Source organism: Coturnix japonica, unplaced genomic scaffold, assembly GCF_054131305.1.
Source record: "Coturnix japonica strain WE unplaced genomic scaffold, WE-NBRP24 Scf040, whole genome shotgun sequence".
Classification (NCBI taxonomy): Eukaryota; Metazoa; Chordata; class Aves; order Galliformes; family Phasianidae; genus Coturnix; species Coturnix japonica.
The window spans coordinates 2,401,073-2,412,207 of NW_028188943.1; the positions used below are offsets into that span (position 1 = coordinate 2,401,073).

The window sequence follows — 11,135 nt, forward strand, 5'->3', positions numbered from 1 at the left end:
TCTGACTACTTTTTGTCTTTCTACAATCTTTGGTAACTTTTTGAGAGGAAGAAGACTCCCCTCAGGGGGTCGGAACAGTGTAAGTAGTAAAAGCTGCTAGTCTGTGTTTGGGACACTGGAGTTTGCTAGTTACTAGCAGCAGTAGAAGCAGCCATCTACCATTTTCTGATGCCCCCAGCAGCCTGTCTTCTATGTGTTCAACCAGCATCTGAACTCATTTTTGATATGCTAGCTGAATTCCTGCCATAGAGAAGGAGGAGTCCAGGTGATCTCAGTTCTGACTTTGTTGTTCCTGTTGAGAAAAACAGGATTGGGTGGATTGTGGACAGTAAGTGCTGCTGGGGAAATGCATACTGACATTTCCCTGTCACTTGGCTGTGCATTTGCTGCCATTTGACCATGAGCAGGTACATGATAGCCTTCAGCTTAAGTACGGTGTCATTGCTTGAATGCCTGTATTCTCTCCAGGGAAAAGATAGCAATGGAGTTCTTTAATGACTTGTACTGGGCTTGCACCTTGCCAGCTGGACCTTACTTATGTAAATAACATCTCTAGTGTAGAAGAGGAAGGGCAAATTCCCTAAGATTAAGCTGGAAGTTAATTGAACACTTGAATCAAATGCTCCTTTTCCTGCCCAGTTCTGACGCAGCAGAGTTGAGATGAAGAAAATCGTGTCAGTTCTACCACCATTCTCTATTAAAAAAAAAGTGTAGTTGTCTGTGCCCTTGAGAAAAAATGACTTGTAAAGTATCAGGCTTAGTTTAACATGGAGAACTTTTTTTGTGATCATAGATTGGAAATAATTTTAAATGTAACAAGTTCTAGGAAAGAGGGGTAAAACTCTGCTGTAACTGAAATAGACTCCTTCTGTTACAAGTGTTCTTACAGCAGGAAAATCGAATGCTTACATATCCTTTTCCAGATGCTTTATAACTTTTTAATCTCATGGCTACCTTAACACTTGCACTTAAAATTCTTCTGTGCTATCAGGAGCATTTGGAAACTGTCCTCGACTCTTCTGGAGTGTCCGCAGAAAATGGCAAAACTAGTCGGTTCCCAAAACCGGAGCTGGAAATCCCACTGACACCTCTGCAACCTGATAAGATGGAGATAAAGCAGCACGGCAGCATGATACCTTTAGGAGTGAAAATGCCTAAGGCAAAAAAGAAAAGAAGTGATGACATGGATGAGGTATGACCTAGACCCAACAGAAAACAAAATATCTGATGCCTTTTTACCATTCTCATTTAAGCATTAAAAAAATGCTATTTCTACCTCAGTAAAGTAGTTGAAGAATTTAATCAATGAACTGCTTTAATGAACAAAACTAATAGCCAAGCTCAGTGATAATGGTTTAAGAGAAGGGAATTTCTCTTAACTCCATTGTGTATTTTCTTTGAAACCTGTAGACATAAATCAGCTTTTTAGACATTGTGAGATGTCTAATACTGATATCTTAATGTCCTGTTTTTATAATTGAATGCTTATTTATTATTTGATTTACAGTGGAATAGTTACCACTAGCAGATACTTCCCTACTATTAGCAAAAGTGTTTAAAGTGTTCACTTTTGTGACATCAGTTGTTCTTTCCAAAAGAATCATGGCTGAAACTTGTCTTATTTTCCCAGGATTTTGTGAAAAATGAGAACACGAAAAATACAAAATCTGTCATGGCTTTTAATTCACCCTCTGCAAGTGACGAGAAAATGGTTGTTTTTTGTTCTAGTTTTGAAGCTAGCTTGGGACTTCCTGTAATTGTGTGGTCACACGAAAGAAGCAGTGTCTTATCCTTATGTGTATACCTGAATGGGAATCTTACATGCTTATGAGCTCTTCCTATTAAATTCCATAAGCTAACCAAAGGGCAAGTCAGTCTGTCCCCAGAGCGTGTAATGGCTGTACTGTGTAATGATTTGGAGGGAAGGATATTGCACACTGGATAGTTGGGAAGAGAAGCTTGAGTGTATTATCGTGTGCTTTTGTAAGTGAAGCCCTTGTATTAAACTAAGGTTCATATCATTAATATGCATGGCAGTTATTAAAAACAGGTGTTCACATGTGATAGCAGTATCCTTGGCATGGTCAGAGTATGAGTAGTAGATTTTTCCCATCTGTTGTCTTCTGTTTTGTATGTTTGTTTATTTTATGTAATTAGAACAGCTTATGTAAGAAACAACTCCACAGCTTGGGAGCTACTTTTAAAGAAACTACTGCCTTATTAAGAAACTGTAAGAAACGTATGCCTTGAAATAGCTGAGATTTTGACAACTCCCTAAAGGGTATAAAATTGTCTACATTACTTGCCGTTGTGGTATCATCAGCATAATGAACAGAGGTGTCAGTAGTAAAGCTCAAAATGTCAACTTAAAATAACGTTGAACTAAAATGAAGTTTAAACAATGCTCTTGTTTCACATGTTCACATCTCTGTTGAACAGAAATCCGGAAAAGACTACTTCCTGAGAAAGCGAGTACATGCTTCAAGACTGACTAAAAAGAAGGATGAAACACTGCAAAAAGTTGGAGATTTTATTCAAAGCTCTCCTTCTATTATACACTCTAAAGGTTGGTGTAGAATAAGTTTTATTCCATGTTTTCTAGACATTGTAGAATGGCTTGTTTCTGCTGTAGGCTATTAATGTATGTGTTCTTAGACTTGTCTGCCATGTTAAGTTGTCCTTTGATTTATGAAGTAAATGCATTTATTCGTCTCTTCAGAGATTCATTATTACATTTGTGAAAACCTACAAGTATACAGAGAAAGTTGGTTCTGTCTTGTGCTTCTGTCAGCACGAAAGTTAGGCCTGTTGTTTAACTCCTGCTGAAGTTTCTGACTTCCAGCGACTTCTGAGCCATGATTGTCTTTCATACTCCATTTTAATGCGTGCTTTAAGCTGCCGTACCTGAAGCTATAAACTGTTTCAGCTATAGAAGCAATAAAGAACCTCGATGAACAAATACAATTTCTGAGTATTTTCACTTAAATTTTACGTGTCATTTATAAACCAAGTTTGTTACGAAGCTTTTTTTGCATTCAGTGATTTAAAGACTCACAAAACCAGTAAGTTGATTGGTTTATGTATCAAAACAAATTTCTTCTAGCCAAGAAGCTGATGTCAGCAGTAAGTTCTCCTAAATCAAACGAACCTGAAAGTCTCGAAGAAGGAGAGACCAAGCCAAAACGATGCAAAAGGAAGCTGTATTCCACTGTCGTTTCTGGCCCTCTAGATATACCTGCTTCTTCGGTAAGCGATTATACTGTAGTCTTGGCTTAAAATAAACTACTAAGGAGTCCAAACAGACTGGAGGTTTCATCTATTTGCAGGAGGAGGTTGAAAGTACTGAGGTATTTCTTTATTCTACCAAGTCATTCTTGTTGGTCTTCCTGCTGTTCTGTTTTATTTTGTCCTCAAAGATCTCTGTGTTTGGCTGGCTTACAGTTTACTAAGTAGGTGATGTAGCAATCACGGAGATGTCTTCTAATTTGGAATCATAGATAATTTCAGTGTGTCGGAGTGGGATTATTCTACTACACGCTTTTCTAGAGCACAACTTAGACAGCTTTTTAGGTATGCTTAAACTATGATCTCCTGTCTAAGCCAACTTGCAAAGGATCTGATGTGCCAGTTTCATGACTCTGTCGGCAGCTATTGTGCTAAGAACATTCTTGCTCTGTTGGAACTGCATCTTTTAATTATATTAGAGTCTTTTTTCTGTTCAGCATAGTGATCATTTGCCCATACTGTAATATCCCTCTGAATTTTTTGATGATTTGACGAATGATAGGGGCAGAAACCAAAATGTTATATTTTTTTTGTTAGAGGATGAAGAAGATGAGACAATTTCTTCTCTCACTGTAGTTCTGAGAACATGAAACTGAACCGAGAACTGAAATTCTGGGCAAGTCATAGCTACAGGGAATGAGGCTAAAAATGTTTTCTGAACGCTTCATGTTTCACAAAACAAGTATTATAATACTCTTTTGAAAACAAGTATTTCAAAATGAAAGCTGCCTTCAGGCTTTCCTCAGATGTGTGTGCTTTTTTAAGATAAACAGGATTTTGTACATTCTCCATATTTGTTCCTTGTGATTAAGCTGCATTAAAATGATCTCGGTATCCCATAGTTTTCTGAATAAAATATAATAAGCAAATGCCATTCTGAAATCCATTTAGGGGAAGAAATATGTTTGCGTGGGTCAAGAAGGGCTTGTCAGTCTTGTGTGAAAAGATGAGTAACTTTTGAAATGTTTTCTTCAGGAATCTGAGGAACAAAAGAAGGAAAGTGATCATCTGATCATCAAGCGACGGCTGAGATCCAGAACAGCTAAAAAACCTTGAAGAAGCGTGTTTGTTCCCCTTTCTCAGGACATACTTTTATCGTATTATTAAAACTGGTTGTTAATAAACAGTAACAGTTACTCCGTTGTGTTCTTAAATTTGTATATAGGTGTACAGTGTCTCTCTGACAGTTTCAAACTGACTCCATTGAGGCTGAAATAAATACAAGCTTTCTTAAACTGTGTTTGGATTTTATTGTGGTTAAGGGTTTATTTATTTTTGTCTTGCCTCCCCTGTATAGGAACAGTATCTCTAGGACTGATTGCTATTTACCCATTGTGCAGTAATAACTGTACTTGTTCAGGATGGCCTGGCTTGCTTTTTTCACGTGACTGGTGTACTTAGCAGAACTCTGGCAGAGAGAAGAGCATGAATACACATTAATATTTATGTATACTTAATTTTTGGGCCTTTTTAAAGAATTTTCTTTGGAGAGAAGATAGTGCCAATTCCTCAGTGTGGAAGAAAGGTGCTTTCCCTCACTTGTGCAAATTCAGCTTTAACTTAATAAACTTAGAAAAATAAACCCAATACATTTGGGGGGAATTCTAATATCCCAAATACTGTTCTCCCCCTCAGTGAGCTTCGAACCTTTAGATGCTGTTGGATGAATTAGCTGAAAGGTTCTCAGCTGGCAGTATGTCCTTGTGCTGTCTCCAAGTCCAATAGTTCCTATAGATTCAGTTGCTCAGGAGGTAAAAACATGGATGAAAGCTGACTTGGGTGAATATTTGAGAGTTTGATGGGAGTGAATTGCCTTAAAAGCAGCTGGTGATAGAACAATATACTGATTGTATTTAAAAAAACCCACAATCGTACCATTTGTTGCTGTGCCGATAAGCTTTCTCCTTGCTTGTAGGCTTGTGAGATCCAGGTTTGCAGAAAACAATCTGTGAAAAATCATGGGAATCATGTGGTTTTATGCTCAGCAATCTCATTAAAAACTTGAACTGACTTTTAGAAGCTTTTCTCCATGGTGTTAGCTGGACAGATCTGCATGTGGATGTCAACATGGAGGCTTTTATTGACCTGGAGTAGAAAACAGCATTCGTACCTACCAGGTGAGATGGGCAGCTACTGCACAGGTACACAGAAGAAACTGATGGAAGCATAAGTACTTGAAATCACCCTCCCTCCTATTGATTGACCTATGTATGTGAATGCCGTGCATGAATGCCTCATAGCCAGATGTCAAAATGGAACAATGCTGCCTGAAGTGGTTGGTGACAATATGGAAGACGGTTCTGATTAGCTGCAGTTTGCAAATTACTTGCAAATATTTCATATCCAGAAGACTGCAATTTATCAGCCATGCGATATTGGAGGCAAAGTCATTGCAGGGGATGGGAGTGATCTACTTGTTCCAGAAGCTGTTAACAGAGCTCTCGTTGCTACTGGGTACATCATGATATACACTTAATTACACTACTTTTCAAATGGTATTTTTATTATGAGAACAGCCTCATTGCTGCCTGCTGCTGCATGGGAAAAGTAGTTGCACACTTGGTATAATTATATGTGGTTCTCTGCTGCAAAACTGACCTTTTACAAAACGTCACATGTGGTGTTTGGTGAGTCTCAGGCTTGCCTAATTTCTGTGCATTTTCGTAAGGCACAGCAAGTGCAGAAAACAGGTTGCTTTGTTTAGGGAAAAGAAAAACCAACCACAAACGTTTAGCTGACTTGCGGAATCAAACTCTATAATCCAGAGATGGGTTGTAAAGCAGGTATGTTTATTCCAGCGTTGCGCAGCGCCGGGTGCAAGGGGGATAGCTCCTCCAAACCTGCACACCGACTTGTAAAGCCGTGATACAGAAAGCAGGCAGAAGAAACATCCTTCAAATCCAGAAGGTAAACTCCACCTATTCATTCCTTAACTGGGTTAATAAAGTGCATGGATTTGCCACCACTGAGTGTATGCATTCAACAATTCTATTACTTGCCTTCAAGTGTTGTACCAAACTACAGCACTTGCTATCAAAAATTTTTGCAAAATTGGAGTCCAAACTCCAGAAAGTCTTCTATCCTTCTACAGTTATGTATCCTTATAGGGTACCACTTTACCTTGACTGGGCAATCTCTTGCTTTTAACTTCTATTCAGGGCTTCATGTTTGGCCCTGATGCCCACAGCCCTAAGTGCATCATGTTTGATATTGCTGTGACTCCTGGGGTACAACATTGTTTTTCCCCATTTGTGCTAATGTCAGACTTACAGTTTTTAAACAGTCAATATTGTTGGACCCTTAGCTCCAGTTTTATTAAATTTCTTGCCAGAGCAACCTGGCAGGTACAAGAATTTCTGTATTCCTACTTAGTTTATATTTAATTAATCCAAAAAAAACCGTAAACCTTTTCTTGTTGGGCAGTAGCTTCTATTACTGTTACAAAACCATCTATGAGTAGTAAGAAGCACCCATATCCACCAGAAAATAAATCTCTTTATCCTGCTTCCCTAGATGCAATTTCCCGTTGCAGTTTGCACATTGCTTTCCTTTCAGTGGGGCGGAGCCCTCCCTGGGCACTTCAAGCCCCCACTCCCCCCACCTCTCCCTGAGGGGATCTCTGGGTCCTACGGCCCTATTCTGGCACCACAACAGTAACAGCTGTTATTATCACCAATTCCCTTACTATCTGTGTGTCAATCAGTTTTGTTTTGTTTTCATATCGTTCACCTCTTTTCAGTCCTGACATCCCTGTTATACCTTGCCAGTCCTTACTCCTCCAGCCTGTGTCTGTCCCAAACTTTCTCACTTTCCAAACTCTCATCATTACAAAAACTACTAACATCCTATTTCAGTTTCACCTCCTTCTCTCCAGGTGTCCAGTGCTAACACTGGGATTTCAGGTTTCCTACATCTCTGCACATGAAGGCTATTCTCACTTCCATTGCCCCCTCCTCCCCACCTCCCCCCTTTGCTGCTTACAGCAACAGTCTCTGTACCCGGCTCTCTCTCACTCCAAGAGTTCTTGCAAGGGGGGGGGGGGGGAAACAATACAGGGGTTGCTCTCATACCAGCACACATAAACTCACTTTCTCTTTAACCCTTTTTCCTTTGTACACAATTTCACTATTTGTACCTTCAGTTACACTTTGACACACCCTCAATTATACTTTCTGTATACCAATAGCAATTACACTTTCTTATACCATCAAAGCAGTTTGTCCCATTCCCTTCAAAACCCACAGATCAAACAGTACAATTTTTCAGTTTCCACAAACACCCTTAATACCATATAACTTTCCCTTAGCAATCCATATCATTCAGTTCCTTGGGCTGTTCCACCCTTATCTTTATGGCCTTATTTCATGTTTTTCTTGATTCCCAATTTCATCTTTATCCCCTACTTTTAATACAGTATTCTCAAAAAGTGGTACTTTCATCCCAGTTCTCTCTACCCCTGTTATCTTTAAGGCCTCATTTGTTAATTTGAGTCCTGACACCTTACGGGCCAGTGATGAACGAGCTGTCCCAGTATCAACTAAAACCACAACTTCTTCCCCCTCAGGTCCCACTTTTATATTTACCAGGGGGTCCTGATGGGACCAAAGTTTTGAAAGCCCCAGAAATTGATCTAATTGTTCTGCTACTCTTATAGAATCTTCAATTAAAGATTTCATTTCCTTCTTAAAATTTCTAATTTCTCCACTAGTGAGTGGGGAGTTTACATAGCATATTTGTCCTTGTCCCAATGGGACCTCCCATAAGGGGTACACTGAGGTGCTGGTACAGCTAGTGTCTGGGAAAGGAGAAATTTTTATGTCCCTTTTACATTGTTTTAATTCTCTCCTGAGCCCAGCATGCCCCTCTTTTCTGTGAAATGTCCCTGTGTGCTTTACCATTTCCTCTTACTGGGGCAGCACCTGTCTCCCTTTGTGCTACATTGGGGTTATATGGGGGGGAGATTCTCAGGAGGGTCCCATTGATTAGTTCCTTTTTCTAATTCCTCTCCTTCCTGGTCCGGGCCTTTTTCTTTTTACTAATAACAGGCTGATTTCTTGTATCCAACAGGCAGCATATTCTGATTCCTCCTTTGAAAAGGGGTTTTGTTCTTTACATATAAATTCGAGATCTGACAAACCCAACCCTCATCAGATCCATATTTTGGCCAAATATTTATTTTCCCTGTGGTGGATCTCTAGGCCATATCTAACACAATATTTAAACATCTTTTCCCTATCCTTTTTCCTGGTTTTGGGATCATTTTAACCCGTCCTCCAACTTATATACTAACCACCAATGATTACATTATTTGATGAGGGTGTTCTTGCTTAGAGTCCCTCCCGGTTCCCCAGCAATATCCTTCTGATATGCCAATATACATCCTAAGAGATTTTCTTAGGTATCTCTTTCCCTTATGTTCCTACACACATGAGGAGGGGGAGCAATGGTTCAAAAACAAATTTCGTAAAGTTATCATGTTAAAGCGGAGGTAACACAACCCTATTGTTTCTCTAATCTGGATCATTATCACATTTAAACCGCTGTATTTTCTACAACAAAAGCAACAGGGTCTCGGTACTAATTGTGGTTTGCCTTTTGTGGACTTTTACCCCGCAGGGTCATCTGCTTCTGTCTTCAGTGAAAGGACTCTCCCTCAGCAATCCCAGACCCTGGAGGTTGATGAGAGAGTCCGGGGAATGGGAGATTTCCCTTTAGTCGGGGAAGAGGTGGTCTGTGAGTGCCTAGGAAACATTAAGGTCCATAAATCCATGGGACCTGATGGGGTGCATCCGCGGGTGCTGAGAGAGCTGGCGGAGGTCGTTGCTGAGCCGCTCTCTGTAATCTATCAGAGGTCTTGGAGAACTGGGGAGGTGCCTGAAGACTGGAGGACGGCCAGTGTCAGTCCAGTCTTCAAAAAGGGCAAGAAGGAAGACCCGGGTAATTATAGGCCAGTCAGTCTCACCTCTGTCCCAGGGAAGGTGATTGAACAGCTTGTTCTGGATGCCATCTCCAGACAACTGGGTGATAAGGAGGTTATCAGCAGTCCTCAGCATGGGTTCACCAAGGGGAGGTCATGCTCGACCAACCTGGTGGCCTTTTATGAAGATGTCACTAGCTGGGTGGACAGGGGGCGGGGCGGTAGATGTAGTCTACCTTGATTTCAGTAAGGCTTTTGATACTGTCCCCCATGACATCCTTATAACAAAGCTGAGGAAGTATGGGATAGATGAGTGGACGGTGAAGTGGGTCGAGAATTGGCTGACTGGCAGAGTGCAGAGGGTTGTCGTTGGCGGTGCGGTGTCTGGCTTGAGGCCTGTAACTAGCGGCATCCCCCAGGGGTCTGTACTGGGTCCAGTCTTGTTCAACATCTTCATCAACGACCTTGATGAGGGGATAGTGACCACCCTCAGCAAGTTTGCTGATGACACGAAGTTGGGAGGATTGGCTGATACACCTGAAGGCTGTGATGCCATTCAGCGAGACCTGGACAGGCTGGAGAGCTGGGCAGTAAGAAACCGGATGAGGTTTAACAAAAGCAAGTGTAGAGTCTTGCACCTGGGTAGAAATAATTGCATATACCAGTACAGGCTGGGGGAAGAGCTGCTGGAGAGGAGCTCTGCAGAGAGGGACCTGGGCGTCCTGGTGGACGACAGATTGACCATGAGCCAGCAGTGTGCCCTTGTAGCCAAAAAAGCCAATGGCATCCTGGGGTGCATTAAAAAGAGCGTGTCCAGCAGGTCAAAGGAGGTGATCCTCCCCCTCTACTCTGCCCTGGTGAGGCCACATCTGGAATATTGTGTCCAGTTCTGGGCTCCCCAGTACAAAAAAGACAGGGATCTCTTGGAAAGAGTCCGGCGGAGGGCCACTAAGATGGTGAAGGGCCTGGAGCATCTCCCCTATGAGGAGAGACTTAGGGTACTGGGTCTGTTTAGCCTTGAGAAAAGAAGGCTGAGAGGGGACTTGATCCAGGTCTATAAATATTTGAGGTGTGGGAGCCATAGTGGTGAGGCTGGTCTCTTTTCAGTAGTGCATGGGGATAGGACTAGGGGTAATGGGATGAAAGTACAGCATAGGAAGTTCCACACGAATGTGTACAAGAACTTCTTTACAGTGAGGGTGACGGAGCACAGGAACAGGCTGCCCAGGGAGGTGGTGGAGTCTCCTTCTCTGGAGATATTTAAGACCCGCCTGGATGCCGAGCTGTGCAACGTGGTGTAGGGAGCCTGCTTTGGCAGGGGGGTTGGACTCGATGATCTCTAGAGGTCCCTTCCAACCCCTACAATTCTGTGATTCTGTGATTCTGTGATTCTGTGAAGTCACCTCACCACCCAGGCAGGACCGCTGAAATCAGTGGGGTGCACCTCTCCTGTCCAGGAACCCGAAAGAGGCGATAATAATCCCAGGCTAGCAATTGTAGTATTGATATGATGATTTTTTTCAAAGTCTTTGTTAAACAAAGAGGGAAGAAAGGGAGGGGTGCGCTGGGGGGGGGAATGGGAGGGGTGGAGGAGGGTTGATGTCAGACTGTGAAATCAATTTTTTTAATCTTAATTCTGCTTCAGAAACAACATCTGATTCCCATGCTCTCTGCTTGGTATTTTGTCTTTTGATGCAAACACATAAGCCCCATTGGTGCCTGGTTCAGCAGTTCAGCTTCCTTTGTGCCCTTTGCCTGGTTGTAGGGAAGGTGGCAGGCTCTGATTCAATGAGGGTGTTGTATAGACACAGTATTTATCGCCATGTATCCAAAGGTGCAACAGTTTCTGGAAACCCAGGTGGGATCCTATAGGTGATGGTTCTCTCGCCACCAAGCATCCAGTTGCCAGCAGTGGGTGAGTTCACTGGGACTT

At 41.9% G+C, this 11,135-nt stretch overlaps 1 pseudogene across 1 annotated transcript in view; it reads left to right on the plus strand.

Moving 5' to 3' along the window:
• LOC146752977 (kinesin-like protein KIF20B) overlaps nucleotides 1-4,520 on the plus strand; it is a 28,850-nt pseudogene extending 24,330 nt beyond the window's left edge. The window contains exons 24-28 of the transcript XR_014940267.1: nucleotides 992-1,192; nucleotides 1,631-1,711; nucleotides 2,440-2,566; nucleotides 3,104-3,246; nucleotides 4,261-4,520. The product of XR_014940267.1 is annotated as a kinesin-like protein KIF20B (transcript). The remainder of the gene's footprint in view (nucleotides 1-991; nucleotides 1,193-1,630; nucleotides 1,712-2,439; nucleotides 2,567-3,103; nucleotides 3,247-4,260) is intronic.
• The last annotated feature ends 6,615 nt before the right edge of the window (nucleotides 4,521-11,135 follow it).